We start from the raw sequence: 14,920 nt of genomic DNA on the forward strand, positions 1-14,920 counted from the left end.
TCACATACATTTGTTCTATACGACAGGTTGTCTATGCTATACGAATTTTCTCAAAAGATCAAGTAATTCTGTTTAGTAATATTACTCATAATATTCAAAAAGTAGGCCATTTTTTAACTGATAATAGTAGAGTCGTTCAACGTACGGTCAAATCAAATGTGTGAAATCACGTAAATATTGTAATGGTTGAATTCAGACTCGAATTCAAAGTACATGTTCGGTTCGATACCTGAGTTGTGGTTCAGAAGCGGCTTCAAAAGATAAATGAATAGCAAGTTTTATATTTTGATGAACCAGTGTGTTCATTTATATCAATAATTTCAATTTCTTGTCTGTTTTTTAAGTTAAAAATGATTCATCATTCTGAATTCATCATAATGAAAGTAAGTATACCTAACACAGAATTCCTGTACCGTGTATTTTGGGTTGTCGAATTTGACAACAGGCGCAACAAGAAATCGTTGGTAGGTAGAGACTATGGGTTTTGAGTTAATACTCAATTGTAGGGCAAAGATTATAATCTTGTTGTATAATCTTGTTGTAGGGGTAATTGTTTCATTATAAAAACAGTCTATAGATTTAAAACTTCATAAATTCGAATCCATTTAAGAATCCCATTTGCGAGAGAGAGAATTTGCGATAACCAAAAATATTTTAACAAGAAAGCATTAATATTGCGTTTGAGTAGGCACCTATTTATATGTGTATAAGTAGTATTTGATTCTGTCCACGAATATTTCGTTAATGCTCTTACACTTTTGTGGCAGGTTGCGGTTTGAAATTCAGAAATTTCGGTAATTTGGACGGGATGATATCACTTTATTTACTTATATTAGGAACTAGCGCACAAAAGAAATCTGCGAATTATGTAGATAATATGTAATTCGAAATACACATTAAACATGCAAATTTTCACATGAGGAACTTGAAAACCGTTTGTACTAGAATTCCTTCTTCAAAATTCCCGAAAAATTTATCTTCAAATCATTCAGCTCAGTAAGATTTCTATATACAGGGAAGGTCAACAGTGCTTGATCGGACGATAGGTTGATAACTCTTAAATGGAAGTGGACTCACCTTGTATATGTCGTAGTCGGATACTAAAATCCGTCAGTTTGTGAAATGACTGTAGTCAGAGCTGTTTAATATGTCGCCTGTAGGGCGTCCAGCTTTCGCTTCCGTAAAGAAGCGTTGGGAGAACCACTGCTTTGTAAACAGTTGTCTTGGTCTTCAGATTGAGGTCGTGATTTTGAAACACTCTGTCCTTTAGCATCCAGAATGCCCGTGATGCCGAATTGATACGGTTGTGTATTTCAGTGTCTAGGTTAGCCTTAGTATTTATGAAGCTTCCCAAGTATTTGAACTGCTCGGCCTGTTCTAGAGTTTCATTCTCCGGGCTGATATACGTTTGAAGGCTTTCTGGCGTACTTACCAGGATTTTGGTTTTATTGTTATTGAGTCTAAGGCCTAAAGCTTCGTATATATATATTTATAGGTGTCCAACATTTTCTGTAGATCCTCTGAACTGCTAGCGATAAGTGCGCAGTCGTTTGCATATTGAAGTTTCGTGATAAACTTTGTACGGGTTCTTGCTCTGAGGCGCTTCAGGTTAAATAGGCCTCCATCAAATCTGAATCATATTCCAACACCTCTTTCTGGCATACTCATGTTAGCTATGGCGAGGTCTACCGTACCTCGGTTTGATCGAAAGCCGCACTGGGATTCATGTAATAGCTTCTCTAAGAATGGAATCAGATGATTAGTCATAATCTTCGAGAGAATTTTACCGGCCACACTAAGCAACGATATGCCTCTGTAATTGTTGCAATTTGACGTATCGCCTTTGTTCTTATAGAGGTTGATAACTAACTAAAGCGTCTCTGAAGTCTTGTGGCACATCTCCTTGTTCCCAGATCTTGCGGAATAGTGTTAGCAGAATATTGACAATGATTTCATCCAGGGCTTTGAATATCTCCGCTGGAACGCCGTCTAGACCAGGTGACTTATCATTTTTCATATTTTTTATCGCACTTATGATTTCCGATATTGAGATTTCGTAATCAAGAAATGTCATCGGACTATACGCGGAGAGCTGGTCCAAAATGGATAAATCCGAGTCGTTATTTTCGAGAATTTTTCTATCATAAGTTAGAATTTATTTTGAATTCATTTAACTTGTTTTTAAATATTTCAAAATTTCAAACATAAATTAGGGAAGACCAGAAAAAAAAGTAATGATAAATTTATTCAGTGTTTCCGCATTTTCACTTGTTAGCTTTAGCTAAATCTGGATGTAAATGTAGTGGGGTAAGACAAAATTGAGGAAAAATGAATAATCCGCTCCGGATGGTACTTGTACAATCCATAAGATAATCAGCTATTTCTTCTTCTCCTATTTTCTATATATGTAATGTTTGAGTAAAGAAGTAGAAAGAGTTGAGCTACACATGAAGTACTTCCCTATAGAAAAATTCCAGGTTTGAACTGTTAAAATAAGTCCCAAAAAGTTAATCTGTAATATTGGTTATTTAATATATTACTAATTATAAGACTATAACTGTTTGTATGTAGGTATTATTATGGTTGTAATAAAAATAGTTTTCGACTTTTTGTCCTTATACACTTTTGTTGTATGAATAGCATTCTGGCTGACGTGCATTAATTGATAACATGAATTTTTTTGACATGAAACATGCAACTATGAGTATTTTCTACTGAATCTAGTTTTCTATTTCATTGTTTATTTAAGAAAGATCTTTTCATAATGAATAATCATAAACTGTTTCGGACTTTGTAGTCTGACATCGTCAGCGTGAGATGGTCATCAAATGAATGAAACAGTTCACGAAAACTGCCAAATACTTCTTCAACAATTAATGATTGTTAATTTCAAAGTTTCAGGAAATGAAATGTTCATTATTTTTTACAGGAGTTGGGTAATAGAATTTGCACAACTGTAAAATTTACGGATGGAAGAACATGTTCTAACTCATGATTCTACTACCATATCTTTTATTGTACGTTTCTACTTGGTTCTTTCTTATCTTTTTCTCAAAAATTATATTCTCTTGAGAAATTGTATCCAGACTTGATTTCTTAGTAGAGATGTCATTGGAAATGTATTGTGACTTTTCTAAAGCACAGTCTATGGATAATGCTCGAGGTACCAATAAATGATAAGGAACATGAGCAACCAGCTGTACCTACTAGGAGCTGAATCTTCTAGTGATATAGAGGCATTTGTGGAAATAATAATGTTAAGCACTGTATTCACTTTTTACTTTTTTTCTCATCCTCCCACACTTATTCCCTCATATAAAAGGGAAATGAGACCGAATAATGAAACATTATATTTTTATATTGATATATTACGGCTTTCTGCCAGATCACTACTATAGATTTTTTCAGAAATGTGAAAAAGTAAAATCTATCCCTAATTTTTAACAGAATATAAAAAACGTTTTAAATTAGATTAAGAAGATATCTTCCTGCAAACAGAACATTTCAGATCGAGTTTATAATGGTATGAGCTTCAGACAAAAAGTACAGAGTGAACAAATAACTATCTGCCATTAACAGTCTAAATCGACTTCTGTAATCATAGGTTGTACGCTGAGTGTTATGCAGGAAAATGTTTATATAATGTTCTATGAAATGATACACTAAATTTATTTGTTTGGTGAAATTATTTCCAGCCTAGTTAACTCTAGTCTTGAGGAAGGACATAATCAATGTTCGAAGTAAAGTCATGGTTAACGAATTGGTTGTGTATCAGTATTATTCGTATTGGCCCCTTCACTTTCTGCCGAGAACTCATACACTGAAGTGTTGAATTATATGACAATACTCCTTTTAGTATATACAATATATTTTTTTTGATGAATAACATTACAATTTTTCAAAATTAAACAATAATTTATAGTATATATATGAGATAGAGTTTCAGCAAAGGTACGGTTAACGGGGTACTCTACAATTTTGCGTATGATACAAGAGCTTAGTTCTTAGTTGGAAACCCCAGTAAAAAACCCTTTCTGCCCTTGAGTATAATGGATTGTGGGGGATTAAACTGTTTACAAAATAAACTGAAATATTTCATATTGAAGGGCATCTCGCACTCCAAAAATTGACCCTATCCTCGAAGGAAAAGGAAATCCAGGGAGTCTTTCCCAAGTAACCAGAAAATTTTATCTGAAATAAAAATAAAACAAAAGCAGAAAAATATCAGATACGTCAGATTGACCCGAAATTTGCAACTCAATTCAAAAAAGATTCGGAAACTGAATATAGGTATAGCCCTATAACCATCTTTAATGAAACGAGAGTTGATGAAAAAATATCATCAATGACCAAATCCTAAGCAGTAAAAGTTTCATCCATTTGGCCCAAGAAGTAGGGTTTACGAATGTTCACTGTGACTAAGATTAGTGGATTAAAATGGGCTCTCTTGAAAATGTGCAGCGTGGCGCGACGAGAATTCCCTATATGGCAATTGAGTATTAAACCCCTCTTAATAATACTCAATGCTATGGTATAGGAAGGTACAGACACTACCGACACCCAGATACACAGCTATGAAAAAATACTCAATCTTCTGTATCTCACCACATTCTCTGAAATGAGACTTCAAGGTTATCTCATAGTAGTGTACAGAATACTGAATACTCTTTTCAATTCCAAGCTGGGATCGGTTTTACTCTCAACACTGATGCTTGTCTTCGTGGTCATAGATGCTGCGGAAAAAAATTCCAGACTATTCAGAGAGAGCAATTTCTGAGCGTTTGCCGTTTGGAAACACTTTCCTCCTTCTGTCCTTCTTCATTCATTCGTTGCTGTATCCCGTTACCGGGAATTAATCTACAAAAAGACATAAAAAAAAGACTTATAATTTCTTGGGGCTAATTGCGACTGTGTGCCCTCCTGTGACTGAAGAGACCCAACCGTGACCTACGATCCTTCCACACTCCGGGCACTGATAGTCACCTTTCTAACGCTAGTTGTTCCCATTTACGATTGGCATTAATTGTTTTTAGAGATTGATGTAGTGTATCCTTAAACCGCTTATACTGGCCTCCTGGTTTTCGGGCTCCCTCTGTGAATTCGCCATACAGAGCTATTTTGGGGAGTCTTGTGTCTTGCATCCTCAGAATGTGGCCGCTCCATCTGAGTCGGGCCTGTGTCTCAATTGTTGTACAACTCGCGCTTTGCAAGACTTCTGCATTCGAAACTTTGTGGAACCATCTGATGTGCATTATCTGTCTTAGATGACGTTGTTGGTTAGTGCTTGTTCGGCGGACATTGACGCGTATTACGATAAGTGGACGAAGTAGCAATTTCTCAATAGTTTTTTGTATGTAGGTATGCAATAGTATACTGAGCATCATATTTGTTTTAATTTTAGTAATGGGCACGTGATCAATTAATTTAATTTTTGAATTTTGTGAGTTTATAGAATTTTTTAAACTCTTATGTATAGGGAGTCCCAAAACTAATGCAATTTAATGAGGATATAGGTTCGAAACCTGAAAATAAGACGAAAAGTTCCCGTGGAAACGGATCTTTGAAGAGTTACGCTGCTTCAAAGATGAAGACTTGGTTACGGATTTGTTCAATTTTTTCAAAGTACGACCAAGATGACAAATTAAATTTTGCAGAGGTATTTTTCGAATAAAGATGTACCTGAGACTAATTTTCTCATCCCTTATAGCTAGAGAGGGGTGAAAGCAAGAAGAATATCCCATTGAAAACAGAATACTATTGTACTGATTAGAAAATAAGTTACATAAAGGAGTTATTTGAGGTGATTATTTAGTTCGTTAGTTCTTAACGAAACAGCCAAATTTGTTACGATTCCGTCAGTAAGTGGAGGCTGTATGCGTCACTAATTTTCATAATCCGTTTCAAATTTCTTCATTTTTATCTCAGTTCAAATTCATTGACCTGGTGACTAGATCTAGGGGCTTACTCGCTTTGAAAACTAATAGTTGGGGAGCCGACGATGCTATATCGGGATTTACTCGAGCGTCGTGGAGACCTAGTGGATTTTGAAGATTAGATGGTAGAAAGAAGAAAAGGTTCTATGATGTATATGCACTTTCAGCGGTGGGGAAAGCGTCTGCAGGGTCTGAAAGATGTAAAAAATCGATAGGTGTACATACTCGAGCGTGTCAGATTAAGATACTGTATATTCCCTACGTGTCTCTGTTAATGAATTCATACTTATCTGACAGTTTGCGCAGTGGGACTGGCCGTACGGAAGAGTTGAAAATGGTGAAAAAATTTTTTTTCCAGCGTCTCAGATTTTTGGAGGATATGTTAATTGGACCCAAAGGAAGCTACTCATCAAGGGACTGACAATTTGGACGTGACGCAAGGTCACAGCGATCCTTTGGAATTGTAAAAAAAAATCGTTACTTGTATATACTCGAGCGTGTCAGATTTTCATACAGATGGTTAATCTGGGTGTTGTAGACGTGTTGACCCATTAATCTAACACTAATCAGGGGGGGTTTTCTTAATCTGACACTTTGAAGATGATAAAAATGCTTTTTTTCCAATATTTCCCTCCCTGTACCTCTAATCGTTTCTGTATTCATTATGAAAGTTGTAGATGATAAAATTCTACACAACTTTTGTCTGAAGCAATTTCACATACTCTTAACCGTTCTCGAGTTAGAGGGCGATAAGGGCGAGAAGCTTAGCCACACATGCGAAAGGGCAAGGTCTATGTAGAATCCCAGTCTAATCTACAATTGTCAAAATTACAAGGTATTTCTATGATGACAATTTTGAAATTAGTCACGAAAATTTTAGTGTTGTCTGTGACTGAACCTTAGAATGTACTATTTTCCATCGAGTGAATGTTCGCTTCAGCATGTATGGCTAAACACCTCGCATTAATCGCCATATAGGTATCTCAAAAACGTTTGAACGTACGAAAAATTGCTTGGGACAAGATTTGTAGAAAATGTTATACTCTACAACTTTTATGATGAATGCGAAAAAGATTGGAAGCCCAGTGAAGGAGATAATTCAAAAAAACTGATTTTTGTGACCTTTATGGCCAATTCTTATGGTTTCGGCTAGCTAAAACTGTCAGATTATATTTTTTTCGTTATTCTTGCATCATTACTTCAAAATAAGAAAAAACGCCAACGCGCTCGAGAATGTACACGTGACGTTTTTTTTTGCAACTTTGGCGCCCTCCCACACATTTTCGACAAGCTTAAATTGTCAGATTAAGAGAATATATACTTTTTAACATGTAATTAACCACATATATCTTAATCTGACACGCTCGAGTATGTACAATGATGGTTTTTTTTTTACTATTCTGACAGGCTGTAGGCTGTCCTAGACAATTCCCCCTATATACAGGTCTAATTTTGGTAGAGGTGCTCTACAGGGTCCAAGGTATGTCCCCTTACATTAATCTGACACGCTCGAGTAAATCCCGAATTTCCCTCTTCGGCTCCCCAACTATAAAGTAAGGGATCGCTTCGGTAGCTTCATTATTGAAAATAATGATCGTAAAATGGGCATCAGAAGAATAGTCCGTCTAACCTCAGGAATCTCATGTTGAAGGATAGTCCTCGAATTGGAGGACCCTCTCATAAAACAACGAACCTTAATTAACCCTACCTAACATATAAGCTGTCCGTACAAAGTTTACCCAACACAACAAAATCAACGAATTGATGACAATCAACACCTCGATGTTGTTTGGCCAACTTCGTCCCAGAAGCAGAGGAAGGTTATGCATGTGTCCGGCCATGAAAATGAACCATAAACAATCACACAGAAGCCTCGAACAATGCCTAAATCCCTAGAAGGAAATCCAGGAACGGGGACACCGTTGGGAAAAGCCCGAAAGCGCAAGCTCCCATCCAAACAGTATTCCCGGGAAGCTGTACTTTACGTTCAACATCATTTATTGGAAATCTCTCGAAGTTGCGCTGTGCGGAACCTCCGGCCAGTTGACGTGTCGCGCGCGTCTTTTTTCGCGGTTTTTCCGACCGATTTCGCGCGCCGCATTTTCTAACCCTTGGGATTTCGCGAAAATTATTCTCATCCCCGAAAACGTTCGAAAATATCACGACCATGATTTTCGTCCCGTTTCCGGAAAGCTATATGTGAAAATATTCGATTAATTCAGTGTTTAAATGTAGTTCAACAAGTTGCACTCCGACATCATATTTTTTCCTCGAGGTGAGACATTCATATTTCTAATGAGATTTAGTTTTCAACGTCGAACAACCTATTTAACGTCGTCGGAGGATTTACCTGTTGCTTCTTCCGTCCGGCTAATTGAATTCGGTGGAATAGTAAGAAATTTCTGCGAACTGCTATTCGATGAATGGTGGAATTTAATCGAACGAAACTGGAATTCGTATCGAGGAATTGAATTTTGCGCAAATATTTGCAGATTTGCATCCTTGAAATTGGTGGACGGAAAGCAATAAGTAATTGGGTTTCTATCCAACAAGTCGCCGTGAGATGTAATCTAATTATGTGCGAGATTTTTCTAAGAAATACGAACGGAATCGCGTTTTCATCAAGTCCCTCGCGAAAGTAGAATTTTTAGATATTCATTTGGCTCAGTTAATTTTGTTGTTAGGTTAGTAAATTCGAATCTATACGTACAGGGTGCTTTATGAGACAACGGCAAAACTCTGAATAGTACAGGGTATCCCAAATTACTTGATTTTGGCTGTTTCTGGTTGGTACCTACTTCTAGATTATATAGGGAAAAACGTTGAAAAGAGTCCTGGTCTCGATTTTCGTGAAAAAACTACCAGTGGAAACCGTTTCACAATATCTCATTTTTTTTGAAGATATAATCAAATTTTGATATTTTGTCGATTCCGTAAATGTGCCATAACTTCTTCATTTTCGAAAATATCTGAAAATGATAAAAAACTTTCTCTAGGCACTTTTTCACTGCGAATACGACACGATATTCAATTTTTTTTGTCTTGTAATAAGGTTGAAAAAAACAATTTCTTTATTTTAAATATGGTAATGGTATATCTTTATTTGATCTTATGTTATACAAAAAAAATTGCTCTTCAAAAATATATATATGTCGATATACTTATTATACTTCCTAACTCAAGGCAAATCACTATTTTAGTGAAATTTCAATTTTCGGTAGAATTCTATGAAACCATTTGCCTCAAAATTGTACTCTCTTCATATGAAGAGATGAGATGAATATATATTCATCTCAATGATACGAAATCGAACTTTTCGTTTATAGAATTTCATTGGTAACTGCAACATCTGTAACTTCGCTAAAATCATGTACCTAATTCTTGTTACACTCAATTTGAATAAATATGGAGCAGAATTTTGAAAGAGTATCAATTTTAATATAACTCATCAAACGTTCTCAAATTGAGCATCATTGTTCGGTATACAAATTCGACATCTTTTTTCAACATAATTCATTATATTTCGACAGCATAACGCGCGAAATGATGCCGTACATATCCCCATACGAAAAAATCCACAGGATTGAGATCTAGTGATCCTGCTGGCCAGGCAATAGGACCAAGCGTTCCCATCCACTGATTCTCGAATAAATTATCCAATTTGAAAACTGATGAATTTCTGTGATATCATTTCGGTGATATGAAAGTTGCCTATATCTCTGGGCATACTTCTTTTTGAAAATAATCTAGAGCAAAAAATTAATTGCATTCACCTTTACTATTCTAATGTATTGAAGTGTTCTATGTTCCCTTCATTAATAGAATAATGTGTAAGAAACTCGACAGTTAGTGATTATTACACTTTTATGCTGATTATGCCTTGAAAATATGAATAAAATATCGACATCTAGGTATATATAAATTTTTTTGAAATGCTTTTTTTTCGTATGATATGCAACCAAAAAAAAAGTATTCGTATTTGAAATAACGAAGTATTTTTTTTCCACACTTAGTACAAGTGATTGAAAAAATGAATATAGTGTAGAATTTCCAGTGAAAAAATGCCTGTAGAAGAATTTTCATTGTTTTTAGATATTCTCGAAAATAGGGAAGTTCTGGCAGATTTTCAAAATCAACAAAATATGAAAATGAATTTGGAAATAAAGATATCGTGAAGCGGTTTCCACTAATGGACTTCTTACGAAAATCGAGCCCAGGACTCCTTTCAACGCTTTTTCCTATCAACCTATCTAGTCTAGAAGTACCAGAGACAGCCCCCTACCTATACGCACATCCGCCCAGGGGGAAAACCTAAGATATTCATATTGGGACATTCTGGCAATAAATTTTCTGGTTGCAATATTTTCATAATCGCTCTGATGGGCGAATGTTGGGATAGCGGGAACGCGGTCAGCGGTGTAATGAATATTTCATGACGAGGACAACTTTTCGGTGGTGGCTCAGTGTAAGTTTTAAAGGCATTTGTTCAAATGGGCGCACAGATCTTATTATCCTGATTGACGCAACCACGAGAGCGGTAAAGTATAATAATCTGACTGCAGAACCTATTATATTTCTCTTTGTGGCACCTTTCGGTGACAATTTTGTGTTAATCGACCATAATGCTCGTCCACACCGGGTCAAAATTGTCAACAACTGCATAGAAATACATGGCATTAACCGAATGATTTAATCGACCCGCTTGCCTCTCCAGCCCAAAATTGCCTTGAACATGTCTGATCGGTAATCTGCTATGACACAGCAATTACATCGCCTACTTGACCCATCGCAGACAATACAACAGCTCGTCAATGCTTTCACAGACATTTGGGCAAAACATTCCTCCAACTTTCATTGATAATCTCCTTGAGACAAATAGAGTAAGAGCACTACGAAAAGCTAGATTTCAAATCTTGATTTCGAGGTGTTTGTAACAGAAGGAACCGTTCTAAACCTGCAAAATCCACCGGGTGAATTTTCGAAAGAGGTATAATAAATGCTATAACTTAAAGAGGGCTGATTACTCTTCATTGTCTACGGCAATCAATTTCGTTAATTGGGATATTATCGGAAAATTTAGGAGTGATGATGAAGCTTCGGAATTCTTTTACACCGAACTTTTTTAGATTTTGCATGAACGTGTTCCTAAAACGACTTACTTATCGGCAGAGCCTTGCTTCCCTGTTTGGTTCACAAGATTAAAACATTAATATTCACCTTAAGAATTAATTATTACAGAGTGAAGTGGCGTTATGGTAGTTGAATACAACCCTGTTTAAAAGATCCACAGATGTGTAGTGTTACAGATTGAACTAATTATTCTAAAGGTAATTTTGTTTCTCCAGGGGTAGCACAGCTCTTAATGAAAACTTAAAATGCCAAATTTTTTTATGAGGGCCGAATCGGAAAAAATGTTATAAGAAAAAAGAGTTTCTTTTGACCTCCGGAATCTACTTTTGAAATATTTGTACGAGTCAAAGACTCACCGTGTATATTATTATGCAAATTTTCGAGCAGTGTATGTTTAATTAACCAAAAAACTATAAAACTTTTTCTTCTCCTGCTATGTATTCGTGAACCATTCAATATTCTGTATTTTTTAAAATAGAATTTCATATGTATTATTCATAATAATGTGCAGGTTTAACTGTTTCACATTCGTTAATTTTCTACAATCTAATCGATCTTAACAGGATATGCACTTATGTTTTTCGAAATAATATTTTTCCAATGAATCACTGTTTTGCTAAGCTAGAGCATCAATAAAATATTCTCTCTTATTCCCCATTTATGGAAGCAAATATCGGGACTATATCGTCATATACACTGTATAATTACTTGCGTTATTTGGTATTTCAACAGTACAGAATTTGAATGTATAGAAACAGGTAGTGTTGGCTATTTCACTCAAAACAGAATTACATGATTCACACTAACAGGCAACAGCGATACACGTGTCGTGGTAAAACAACTCAGTTAGTTAGAATCATATAATTATGTTTTTAGTTCAATAATGGATTTCCATCAAGTATCGGCCACATTTAATAGAAGAGTTTCGTCTATAAAAAAACTTTAGACGAGAGTAACTCAAATTAGGTGCCTGAACCTTGATAGAAATTTAAATCGTCCAAAATTTAACATTCCTGAAACTTTCGAGTATAATCATTTATCAATATTCCTGATTAAAAAACTCGTTTTCGGGATATTCCTCCTCTCATTCGTACTTTTTCCGTTCCCCATAAATTTTACTTTGTTCAAGTTGTCAACAACTCTCATAACTCTTGATGGAAGGCACATTTCATTCTTGTTTTGGCCTTACTCGTTCGACTGATCCTGACGACCCGGTGGAATTCAATTCACATTCCCTGACGAAGCCGCATTCCATCACTTCTTGCTCCATTTTTCACACCCTTTGTCCCCACTTATTTAACTGAAGACGAACGTCCGGAGTTTGAGGAAATAATGGGTTCTGCCCTGCGTGAAATAACGAGGAGACGATGTTCCACTGGGATTGATCCTGGAAAACGCGTTAATATGCAGGATTTTCGGAGAATCTGCAATGATTCCTGCGGTATGAGCAGAGATTTTATGAGTTTGAAGAAGGATTACGTCTTTATTATGTTTTCGCGAGGGTTTCAATTTGTACAAAGTATCCGGATAAAATGTCATGCCGAATTTGCATCCGAATGTCATCATATGCGATAACCCATCCAAATTCTTGTCAAAAATGATCAGGATGTAGAGATTATGGGTATAATAGAGGCATATTTACACAGGTATATTTTCTCGTCTGTTTTAGATCGAGACATCATATGCTACGAGGATGTATTGATATCTAGTTAGCCTAGACCAATTCCATGCATAAAAAAATATTGCAAATATTGCGTTACTATAGCAACGAACAATAACTCATTAGAAGTGTCAGTGTGAAGTTTGTGGTCAAAAAAGTAAACCAGAGTTGCGCAATAAATTAAAAGAAAGAAGAGGTGTACCGAAATTGTGAAAATCTAAAAATTGGAGTATTGAGCCAGCATCAAGTACATGTATTTAAAAGGGTAAGAGGTAAGCAGATTTACGAAGATATACTTAATATCCTTGGTGATCAATGTCCTTCGTATGCGACCGTGAAAAATTGGACTGCAAACTTCAAAAGAGGTAAATTTTCCAACCGAATTGTTACTATGGATGAGACTTGGGTGGATTTCTACTATCCAGAAACAAAGCAACAATCGATGGAATGGCGACACTGTGGTTCTCCAAGACCTAAGAAGTTTCGTGTCCAAAAATCTGCTGGAAAAGTTCTTGCCTCAGTTTTTTGGGATTACCATGGTGTAATCGTGATCGATTTTTTTGGATAAGTGTAGAACAATAACCGGAGCTTACTATTCGATATTACTGACCACTTCACGGAAAAAAATTAAAGGGAAAAGACGCGGAAAGCTATCCACAGGTGTTTTGTTTTTGCAGGACAACGCCCCTTCACAGAAATCTCATGTTGCCATGCAAAAAATTCCTGATTTAGGGTTTGAATTACTAGAACAACCCCCTTATTCACCAGATTTGGCTCCATCCGATTATCATCTCTTTCCTCAACAGAAAAAAAGTTTAAAAGGTCGTAAATTTTCTTCCAACGAGGAGGTAATAAGAGCTGTGGAGGTCTGGTTTGCAGAGCAAGAAGAAACATTTTTTTTGAAAGGTTTAGAGACGTTACAGGTTCACTGTATAAATAATAAATAAACTTATCCAATTAAGTGGAGAATATGTTGAGTAATAAAATATTTTGACCTTGAAATTTCGTTTGGTTCTATAGTAGGCTAAGAATTTTTCAATATATCCTCGTATACTCGCATGCGATAAATAATCATAAGATTCTCGCTTGGAGGATCTGAAAGTTGCCTACGATTAGATGTGTGTGAAGTTGGACCAGAACTTTTCGATTTAAAAAAAAATTTTTGCTGAATTGTGCTAGGTTTGTGTTGCTTTGTGCCGTTGAAATTTTTTCTTATTCAACACGGTTCTCAAAATATTTCACAACGAGTATTCGAAAAAATGAGTTTTGGCGACTCTTACAGGTTGTGCTATGCATGTACAGTGTTGTGCCGTTAGAATTTCAGCGAAATTTCCTTTTATTTCCCAGGAAATCGAAAATTAAAAAATAATGGATATCAGAAAAATCAGTAGGTTGTCTGAAAATCAGTATATGGCCACTTGCAATCATTTCACTTCGATGCTTGAAGATATTATTATTATTATGTCATAAACTTGATTCTTTGAGGAGAGTGGTGAGTAAACTGTGGTTTGCTTCTTTGTTTTGGTTTTCGGTGAACATTTGATTCAAATATTCTTTGGGAGATATTTATTTTGTTTCGGAATCCGGTGCTCTTATCTGATATTATTCAGTGTCATATGTCAGAAGATTCTGAAGATATTGAAACTGGAAATTGAAAATGATCTGAGAGGGGAAATTCATGAGTTGAGGTAGACGAGGTCTGGGAGCTCTGGGATGGCTCAGGTGGATTCTGCATAGTAATTATACAGGCCGAGGAGAGGTTGATTTAAGATGGTTGAGAGAACCAGGCGCTCCAACAACCTCATCAAACATGGCAGCACTGAGATTGGTAATACTAGAAGGGATCAAGAGGTCTGCTTTAGAGATTAAACTTCTGGATGAGGCCGTTCTCCTCTTCATGTTCGAAGTCCATGCTGCTCAGGAACGTCTGTGATATGATAAGGATGGAACAACTGAATACTGAGCTAAACCAGGATGAACGACTGCTAGATCTCGTACTGGTTGGTGGTGCTCTTGATGCGGCGGTGTCCCATTGTGAGGTTCCTTTGTTTCCGAGGATCCTTAACACCCTGCTTTGAACATTGATCTGAGATAATCTTCGCATTTACGTGAAGTGAATTTCGAGGACATCATCTTTTGATTCTAGAAGAGCCAAATTTTCTGCATTGAATTCGACTCTCTGTTCTCATGATTGAAG

At 36.1% G+C, this 14,920-nt stretch overlaps 1 protein-coding gene across 1 annotated transcript in view; it reads left to right on the forward strand.

Moving 5' to 3' along the window:
- The first annotated feature begins 7,965 nt into the window (after nucleotides 1–7,965).
- LOC123312922 (potassium voltage-gated channel subfamily H member 8) overlaps nucleotides 7,966–14,920 on the forward strand; it is a 276,226-nt gene continuing 269,271 nt past the window's right edge. The window contains exon 1 of the mRNA XM_044897510.1: nucleotides 7,966–8,208. The gene's annotated coding sequence lies outside the window, so the exon portion shown is untranslated. The remainder of the gene's footprint in view (nucleotides 8,209–14,920) is intronic.

Source organism: Coccinella septempunctata, chromosome 5 (assembly GCF_907165205.1).
Source record: "Coccinella septempunctata chromosome 5, icCocSept1.1, whole genome shotgun sequence".
NCBI classification, from domain to species: domain Eukaryota; kingdom Metazoa; phylum Arthropoda; class Insecta; order Coleoptera; family Coccinellidae; genus Coccinella; species Coccinella septempunctata.